Raw genomic sequence first — 9,257 nt, 5'->3', positions numbered from 1 at the left:
AGAGAGGGTAAACACTAGGACAAACCTCCTTGTCAATCTTTCCTTGGACCATGGTTCTTTGTTTTGGGCCACTCCGGAGAGGACCCGCCAAATTACCGCATTTCAGGATCGTACCTCTCAAACCCGTGATTTCCTTCACTTCTGTACCAAAACCTTATCCATGGTTTACAACTCCATGTTTCCTCGGAATGTCCCACCAAAAACTCTTCCTGAATTGATGGAAAGGTTCAAGGATGCTCGCAGTATCCACGATTTTGTCAAAGCACAACTGGTAGCTGGTGCCGCATTTGCTCTTATCATGCTCCAGATCCGCCACTCGAAGCTTGACCTTGCCCAAGTTGTCGAGAGGGTTCATCAAAAGGTAAAACGTCTGAGAGTTGGTGTTGATAGGATTAACACGAAGGTTACGACCTATAGCCGAAGAAATGATTGAGGACCTTCTTCGGATGGATGCCGACTTTTTGCCGATGGCCATTATGCCGATTTTCTTGGTGCCGCTCCCGAAGAGAACAGAGTTACTCTTGATGACATACTGAATCAAGACTAGTTATTTTCTTCTTGTAGAGATTTCTTCTTTGTAGTCCATAACTATATTGTAAAGCAACCATTATATTTCTATGTTTGTCTAGCCCCCGAGTGTTTCGGTGACTTTTTATATTTGTATATTTGCGAGGTTGTGGACCAAGGCATTTATATTTTGAAGGCAAATATGAGCCCCCGAGCTTTTACTCGAGTACTATTTTGTATTTTTATTGACTCACGAGGTATTTGAATACCAAGGCAAGGTTTTTTCCTTCTTTCATCGATGAACTATATTGAAATTGCATCTGAGCGATGACTTTGGTCACGTTGATAAAGAAAAAGGTGATGTAGCCACTATCTTTATTATATTGCAGCACCGCGAGCCCGCCTCATTAAAACCTTCTCCGGCCCCACTCGATGCCCCGAAAAGGAAAAGAGTGCGTCTCGAAAACTCGCGGGCGTTTCAAGACATTGAAGTTTTACAAGGACTATATTTCGACTCTAGGCGTAGAACCGCCCGAGTTGCGCCACGTTCCAGGGGTTTGGCTCCTCCACCCTCGTCTTCTTGTCCTTTATCCCGTATGCTCCTCCTCCGATTACTTCCGTGACGATGTAAGGGCCGAGCCATGGTGACTCGAGTTTTTCATGACTTTTTTGCGTGAGCCGAAGAACTAGGTCGCCCACCTCGAAAGATCTTGGCCGCAAACGTCGATCGTGGTAATTCTTCAAGTCCTCGTTGATATTTGGTTACTCGAGACAATACTTCATCTCGAGCTTCATCAAGTGCGTCCACATCATCTTCTAGCGCTTTTCTCGACGTTTCTTCGTCATACTCCGCGACACGTGGAGAGTTGTGCTCTATCTCGATTGGCACATCGGCTTCGCTCCATGTACCGTAAAAACGGAGTTTCCCGTGTCGCCGTATTTGGAGTTGTTCGGATGCTCCACAACACACTTGGTAGTTCTTCGTGCCGGTATGTCGAGCTTTTTCTAGTGGTCCTAACAAGCGCTTCTTGATGCCATTGCGTATGATGCCATTGGCTTTCTCGACTTGCCCATTGGTTTGAGGATGTGCAACCGATGCAAAGTTCAGCTTGATACCCACCTCTTCGCAATAGTCTTTGAATTCATTGGACGTGAAGTTGCCGCCGATGTCCGTGACGATGCCGTGGGGCACTCCAAATCGGAAGACGAGGTCTTTTATGAATTTTACCGCAGATGCTCCGTCTCGGTGAATTTATCGGCTTCGCTTCTATCCACTTTGTGAATTTGTCGACAGCCTACTAGCATGTATTCCTTTCCTCCCGGCGACGATTTGTGTAACTTGCCTACCATGTCGAGTCCCCATTGTGCAAAGGGCCATGACAAAGGTATTGGTGCTAGCTCGCCGTCGGAGAGTGAGGTTTTGCGGCAAACCTTTGACACGCGTCGCAAGTTCGTACTATGTCCTTAGCGTCCTCTATTGCCGTCAACCAAGCAGAATCCTGCCCGAAAACCTTGGCTGCGATAGCTCGACTACTTGCGTGGTGGCCACATATTCCTTCATGTACGTCCTTTAGAATTATTCTTCCTTCTTCGTGTAACGCACCTTTGCAAGACGCCCGAAATACTTCGCTTATATAATTCTCCCTTAACCACCGTGAAAGCTTTGGAGCGTCGAATTACTCGCCTTGCCTCAACTGGATCATCGGGTATTTCTTTCCTGAGGATATATGATATGTATGGCTGCATCCATGGTATCTCGTATTACTAGGACCAGGTCTTGCTCTTCTTCTTCTTCCTCTTGCTTCTCCTTGATAGCCCCCGAGGGTTTCTTCTCCTTCTTTTTTGATTTTGTCGTCTCAAGGATCTCTCTCGTTATCTCCTCCCAAAATACACCCGGTGGGACCGCAAGGCACCGCGACCCGATGTTTGCAAGAACGTCGGCTTCGTCGTTGCTCAATCTGCTAATATGATTTACTTCGCATCCATCGAACAATTTCTCGAGCTCATTGTACACCTCCTTGTATGCCATCATGCTATCATTGATCGCGTCACATTGGTTCATAACTTGCTGAGCTACCAACCGTGAGTCGCCAAAGATTTTTAGTCGAAGTTGTTCCGCAGTGCTTTCGCCATCTTCATCCCGTGTATGAGAGCCTCATATTCCGCTTCATTGTTAGATGCGTTAGGGAACGCTACATCCGAAGGATGTACTTCAACTTGTCGCCTTCATGTGATATGAGTACTACTCCCGCGCCAGCCCCTTCTAGCCTCTTGGACCCATCGAAGTTCATAGTCCATGTTCTCGATAAACTGGGGTCCCGTATTTTGCAACTCCATCCACTCGCGATGAAGTCCGGTAGTATTTGCGACTTTATTGCTTTTCTTTTTCGTACGTGATGTCCCGAGGGGAAAGTTCTATTCCCCAAAGGGAGACACGACCCGTGGCTTCCGGGTTGTTCAAGATGTTTGACAAAGGAGCTTCATTGACCACTATGATCGGGTGCCGAAAAATAGTGACGCAATTTTCGTGGCCGTCGTGAACACTCCATATGCTAGCTTTTGGTACCGAGGGTACCTTTGTTTTGAGGGCGACAAGACTTCGGCCACGAAGTATACCGGTCGCCGCACTCCATGGATTTTCCCTTCTTCTTCTCTTTCGACAACTAACACCGTGCTAACCACTTGGGGTGTAGCCGCAATATACAGGAGAGGTTCCTTTTCCTTTGGAGCTACCAGGATTGGTGGTGTCGAGATTTTTCGCTTCAGATCCTCGAAAGCTCTATCGGCTTCTTCGTTCCACCGGAATTTATCTCCTTGTTTTATCGCGCATAAAATGGTAACGCTTTTCTCCTAACCTGGCGACGAATCCGCTCAAAGCCGCGACTCGCCCAGCTTAGTCGTCAGTATTTCCTTCAACTTCGTTGGCTTCCTCATTGTTACTATGGCTTGTATTTTGTCGGGATTTGCTTCAATCCCTCTTGCTGAAACTAGAAACCCCGTAGTTCTCCCGCTGGGACGCCAAAAGAACACTTCGTCGGGTTCAGCCTTGAGGCAGTAATTTGTCGAGGTTGTCAAAAGTTTCTTTGAGATCCTCGATCAGCGTTGTTCCCTTTTTTGATGTTATGACGACATCATCGATGTATACTTGCACGTTTTTCCCAATCCGTGTTGCTAAACACTTCGCATCATCCTCTCGATATGTTGCTCCCGCATTTTTTAGACCGAAGGGCATTGTCTTGTAGCAAAACACGCCGTAAGGTGTAATAAACGCTGTTTTGGCTTCATCATCTTCTTTAATCTGATCTGGTTATAACCAGAGTATGCATCCAAAAAGGAAAGACGTTCACAACCCGCCGTGGAGTCGATAATTTGATCGATCCTTGGGAGGGGAAAGTGATCCTTAGGGCAATGTTTGTTGAGACACGTAAAGTCGACGCACATGCGAAGGACTGTCGTGTTTTTCTTCGGCACCATCACTGGGTTAGCTACCCATGTGGCCTCTGTAGATATCTCTCTGATAAAACCAGCTTCCTCTAGTCGATTTATTTCTGATAGCATAGCTTTGCGGTTTGGTTCCGAAAAACGCCGCAAAGGTTGTCTGATTGGTTTCGCTGTTGGATCCAAATTTAGGTGGTGCTCGCAAGTTCCTCGGGTACTCCCGGCATGTCGCCTGGACACCATGCGAAGATTTTCCAGCTCTCACGGAGGAACTCGACGAGCGCGCTTTCCTATGCGATATCCATGTTGTTTGCAATGGATGTCGTCTTTTTGGATCCGTCGGGTGAATCTCGCACCTCCTTAGAATTTTTCTCTGTGTTGAAAGTTGATTCTTTATTTGGCCTTCCGACGTCTGGCAATACGTCGTAATCAGTCATGCTCTTCGACGCCAAGTATTCAGCTTGCATCCCGAAGGTTTCTGATAACCGATGGAAATCCTTGTCGCACTTATCAGCTAAGGCAAAACTCCCTTTGACCGTGATTGGTCCCTTGGGTCCAGTGCAATCTCCATAATGTATGTATAGTGTGGTACTGCCATAAATCTAGCGTATGCTGGTCGTCCCAACAAAGCGTGGTACCGCGATGGGAAATCCACGACTTCAAACTCCAGCTTCTCGATTCTATAATTTTCTCAGTTCCAAACTCGAACGTCGAGGTTGATCTTCCCCAATGGGTAACTTGGTTTCTTCCGGTGTGATGCCGTGGAACCTTGTGTCCGTTGGCTTCAGGTTTGCTAAGGATATGTTCATCTTCCTCAATGTATCTCGCATACATGAGGTTTAAGCCGCTGCCACCATCTATGAATACTCGAGAAACATCAAAACCTCGCGATAACCGCCGGCATAATGAGTGCCGACCGCCCCGGTCGAGGAACTTGCTGCGGATGGTCCGCTATGGTGAAGCCGATGTCTTGCCCCGACCAATTGAGGTACTTCAACCGTTGGTGGAGGCATTTTCTCTCGCCATAAACACCTGTCGTGAGATTACTTTTTGAGCTCTATTAGATGGCCTTCCTTCGAATCATCGACACCGCCCGTTGGAGTTAGGATCAACATAGGGTGGTGGTGCAGTGCCGCCGCTATTCTGAGCTGGTGTTGATTGCCTTCTGTAATCGCGGAGGTGGCGGTAGATGAACTTCGCTCCTAGGCTCCCGAGGGTTTCTCTCGTGCTGCTCGTGCGTGAGCGCTTCTCGCACATCCGAACATTGCTTGAAAATTTCGACAATCTTTCCGGGCAGTGTCCCGACCGTCTTTTCCCATTGCCGGCCGAGGAAGAAGTGCATCCGGCACGGTCCGTCTCAAAGATTTCTTCGGGAGACATAAAAGGTCGTGGAAACCTTGGCCCACTATTTTGCCTCGTTACGGAGTCGTCCCTATTATCGCCTCGCTGCTCATTGCTTCTCCGATAATCATCTCTCGTTGCTTCCTCCCGTATTTGACCGAAATCCCGCCGAAATTTGCCCCGGGGCGTCAGTAATTCGGATACCGCCGAGGAAATCGTCGCCTCGTTCGATAATTTCGACCACGGTCCTCCTCCGGCGACCTCGTGTCGCTTATTGTGGACAGCGTCTTCTCCGTCTCGCCCATCTATTTGCTATCTCCATCAACGCGGATACCGTTTTTGGATTGGTCCTTCCCAAGTCCTCGACAAAATCTCCGCGCCCGATTCCCGCGACAAACGCATCTATTGCTCTCTCGTCGTATATATTTTCCGCCGAGTTTTTTATGATGTTCCACCTTTGGATGTATTTTCTCATTGACTCATCTCGGCTTTTGTCGACACGCCCTCAGCTCTTCCAACGATGCAGGCTTCTTGCATGTGGATCTCAAGTTCTTGACGAAAACGTCCTCGAAACTTTCCCACTGCCGATGGATCCCCGGCGGAGTTTTTTGATCCAAGATCGTGCGGCTCCACTTAAGTGCACCTCGAATACTTTGCATCGCCGTTGCTCTAGTTCCTCCAGCTTAGCTTCACCGTCTCGAGGTAATCACTCAACCGCCCTCCGGGTCTTGCAGCCGTCGAACTTTTTGAAGTGATCGGGTAACTTGAATCCCGAGGGGACTCGAGTTTTTCGGACTCTTCTCGTGAAGCACCGTAGACCGCACATATCCTCGTCATTAAGCTCCGGGACCGCCGATGATCTCTTCGCTTTGCCTTGCTCTCGTCGACCCTTGCTTGCACTCCCGTGTCTCTTGCTCCACTTGGTCCTTCCGGAGCCGCCGCCGTTATCGCCGCAGGTCGTGGACTATTTTGCCTTGCCGCTCCTTCCGGGAGGCGTTGCTACGAACGCCGTCCCCATAGCTCCAACTCCTCGCCAATGCCATGTTGTATAATGTTTCCCTTGGATCTCCCGGGGGTGGCTTGGATGCGAGGATGTAAGCTTGTGTCGCCATATACCCAGCTTCTCGGTGTCCTAGGGATAATATTTCCTCTTGTATCTATCGACATAAAGGACATGTCGAGGTTTTGAACCAAGTACTCTCTGTCTGCTCGGTATGTGTTGTAGCCTTGATCTTCCTCTCGCTCCGAGCCTCCCCGTGGCTATCACCCGAAATTCTAGACTCGTCCACTTAGATCCGCCCTTCTCCCCGCCGGATGCGTAGCTGCCGCCTTTCTCCTGTTCAACTCGACTGCTCTGTTTTTCTATTTCTGGGCGCTCGTGCGAGCATATATTGATAAGCTTGCGCTCTTGAGCCGTAGCCGTTGTCGTCATTGGTTCTCGAACCATCTATGGCTTTTGCCGCTCTATCCCAGGCCGCTCGTGGAAGTTGGACTCGACGCGTGGTGTGGGCCCGACATATTTAGTGCCCATACCTCTCCTTAGATCTGAGGGATCGACAAAAGGATTTCCCAATTGGTCGAAAGCCTCCGATGTTTCCTCTTGATCTTCGATAGCATAAATCTGATGATATTTTGTACTCAGCATCTATGTTGGGTTTGGTGACATCATTGTTGGGATTGATGAAGACCTTGCCCACCGTGAGAGATTTGTCGATGAAGTCGTAATCGTCGACATCGCTTGAGCCATCGCTTATATATGAGTCCGCAGATGACTCAGACGATGCGTTGCTGAAGATCTTGGCGAGTTTCTCTCTTGCTCTGATGTTGACGTAGCGTGTTGCCGAAGTTTCTTCTTCTGACTCAGTTGATGATGCATAGCTTGAAAATTCAGAATCGACCGCCGACGATCCCGACGAAATCGGAATTTCGACACGATACGATCCTTCCTTCTCGACGCGAAAGTGGAACCTTCCGAACGTCATCTCCAAGGGCTCCGCCACATACGCATATGCATCCAAACGGGAGGGTGGGTGAGGAACAAAATCAACAGGACCAAAGCAGCGATCCGTTTACCTCGATCCATAGTGTTGCTTCCGGTTGACGATGTCGAAGATCTTGAACGTGCCATCGAGATCGATCCTTACGCCTCTAATTCCTACGTAGACGGCGCCAATTGACAAGGGATTAACTTGTCAATGCCTATGGATTGTAGGCTAGGGTTTAGTTAGAAGTAGAGGGCAAGTAGATCTCGAAGGTTTCAAGCCGAAAAGTACTCGACGAATATGAAAACTAGGGTTTGCAGACAATGATTCGATGATCTTCGTCCCTCGACCCCCTTTATATAGGTGGAGCCGAGGGATTCGTGCTATACAAGGATTACGTAGTCCGGGACGGTTTCTAACTCATCCCGCCGACATTACAAATAACACTTCCTATTACAACTCTATCTTTTCCTTAAATACATCTTGGGCTCTCGAGTCTTCTTATTCTTCGGGTAGTGGGCCTTCAATAAACCCCGGTACTATATTAGGCAGTGCCCATTTGGGATGCCTATGTCATTGAATACTAACCAACATAATTCACTACTAACATTTAGACTTCACCCATGTCCTCAAGAACTAAACGAACTACTCACGAGACATCATATGGAACATGATCGGAGGTGATATGATGATGAATAAAAATCTGAACATAAACCTTGGTTCAATAGTTTCACTCAATAGCATCAATAACAAGTAGAAATCAACACCGGGAGAGTTTCCCCTATCAAACAATCAAGATCAAACCCAAATTGTTACAGCGGTGACGAGGTGCAGCGGTGGAGATGGTGGTGATGATGATGGAGATGATGACGATGGTGATGGAGATGATGTCCAGCTCGATGACGGTGACGATGGCGTCGATTTCCCCCTCAGGAGGGGAATTTCCACCGGCAGATTTCAGCTCTCGGGAGAGCTCTTCTCTCTGGTGTTCTCCACCCCGCAGGCGGGTGACTCTTCGCGACTATCCTCCCGGGGTTTAGGTTTTCGGGACGAAGACGTACGCGAAGAAAAGGAGGCGAGAGGGGCTGTGGGCCCCTCCTCGCGGGCGGCGCGGCCGGGCCTTGGGCCGCGCCGGCCTATGAGGTGGGCCCACCTCGGGTCCCCTCGGCTCCCCTTCGGCTCCCTTCGTCTTCGGAAAAATAGGATTTTTCATATAATTTCCGTCAGCTGTTGATCTTCCGAAATATTGCATTCGACGGTGCTTTTTCCGCGGAATCTGGCGCTCCGGTGCGCGATCCCCCAATAATCATGAAACATGCAAAATAGATGAAATAACATGAGTATCATCTCCAAATATGAAATATATCAATGAATAACAAAAAATTATGATACAAAATAGTGATGCGGTGGAAATTATGTAGTTATCAAATTTGTAGACCTAGTAATCACGTGATTGTATACACATCCGTGATTGTATACACATCGCTTGTGAGATGATCTACATTGACTAATTTTGGGTGTTATTTGAAGTATAATTACGTGCATTTTTTGTGTATTCGATTTAAATGTGGGTTATTTATTAGCTATCAAGTTCGTAATTGGAATATGAATAAAATGTGACCCGATGCATACCGTGAAAAAATGAGGCCCAAAAACCATGAGCCCAAAAACATTGAAGCTAAAAATGCCAAATTCAAATAAGAATTGGGCTCGTAACGAGTCAAGGCCCAACAAAGATGAAAAAATAATCAGAACTAATGGGCTCGACCCACATAAGGAGCTGAATGGACCGGGCTGAATTCGGATAACGACGTTATTTTTCGTCACAATTTTGCCACGTCGATTGCCACGCTGGACTCGGGCGGTGCCCATGACGTTTTGGGAACGTCATGCCGTCGGTGACATTTTAAAACGTCATAAAGCTCTACGACGTTTTCAAGTGGAACATCTTAAGCGATCAGCTGGCGACTCCCGACTTTCGACGTTTTT

Source organism: Lolium rigidum, unplaced genomic scaffold, assembly GCF_022539505.1.
Source record: "Lolium rigidum isolate FL_2022 unplaced genomic scaffold, APGP_CSIRO_Lrig_0.1 contig_6788_1, whole genome shotgun sequence".
Taxonomy (NCBI): Eukaryota; Viridiplantae; Streptophyta; class Magnoliopsida; order Poales; family Poaceae; genus Lolium; species Lolium rigidum.
Note: the sequence above shows the minus strand (reverse complement) of the source record.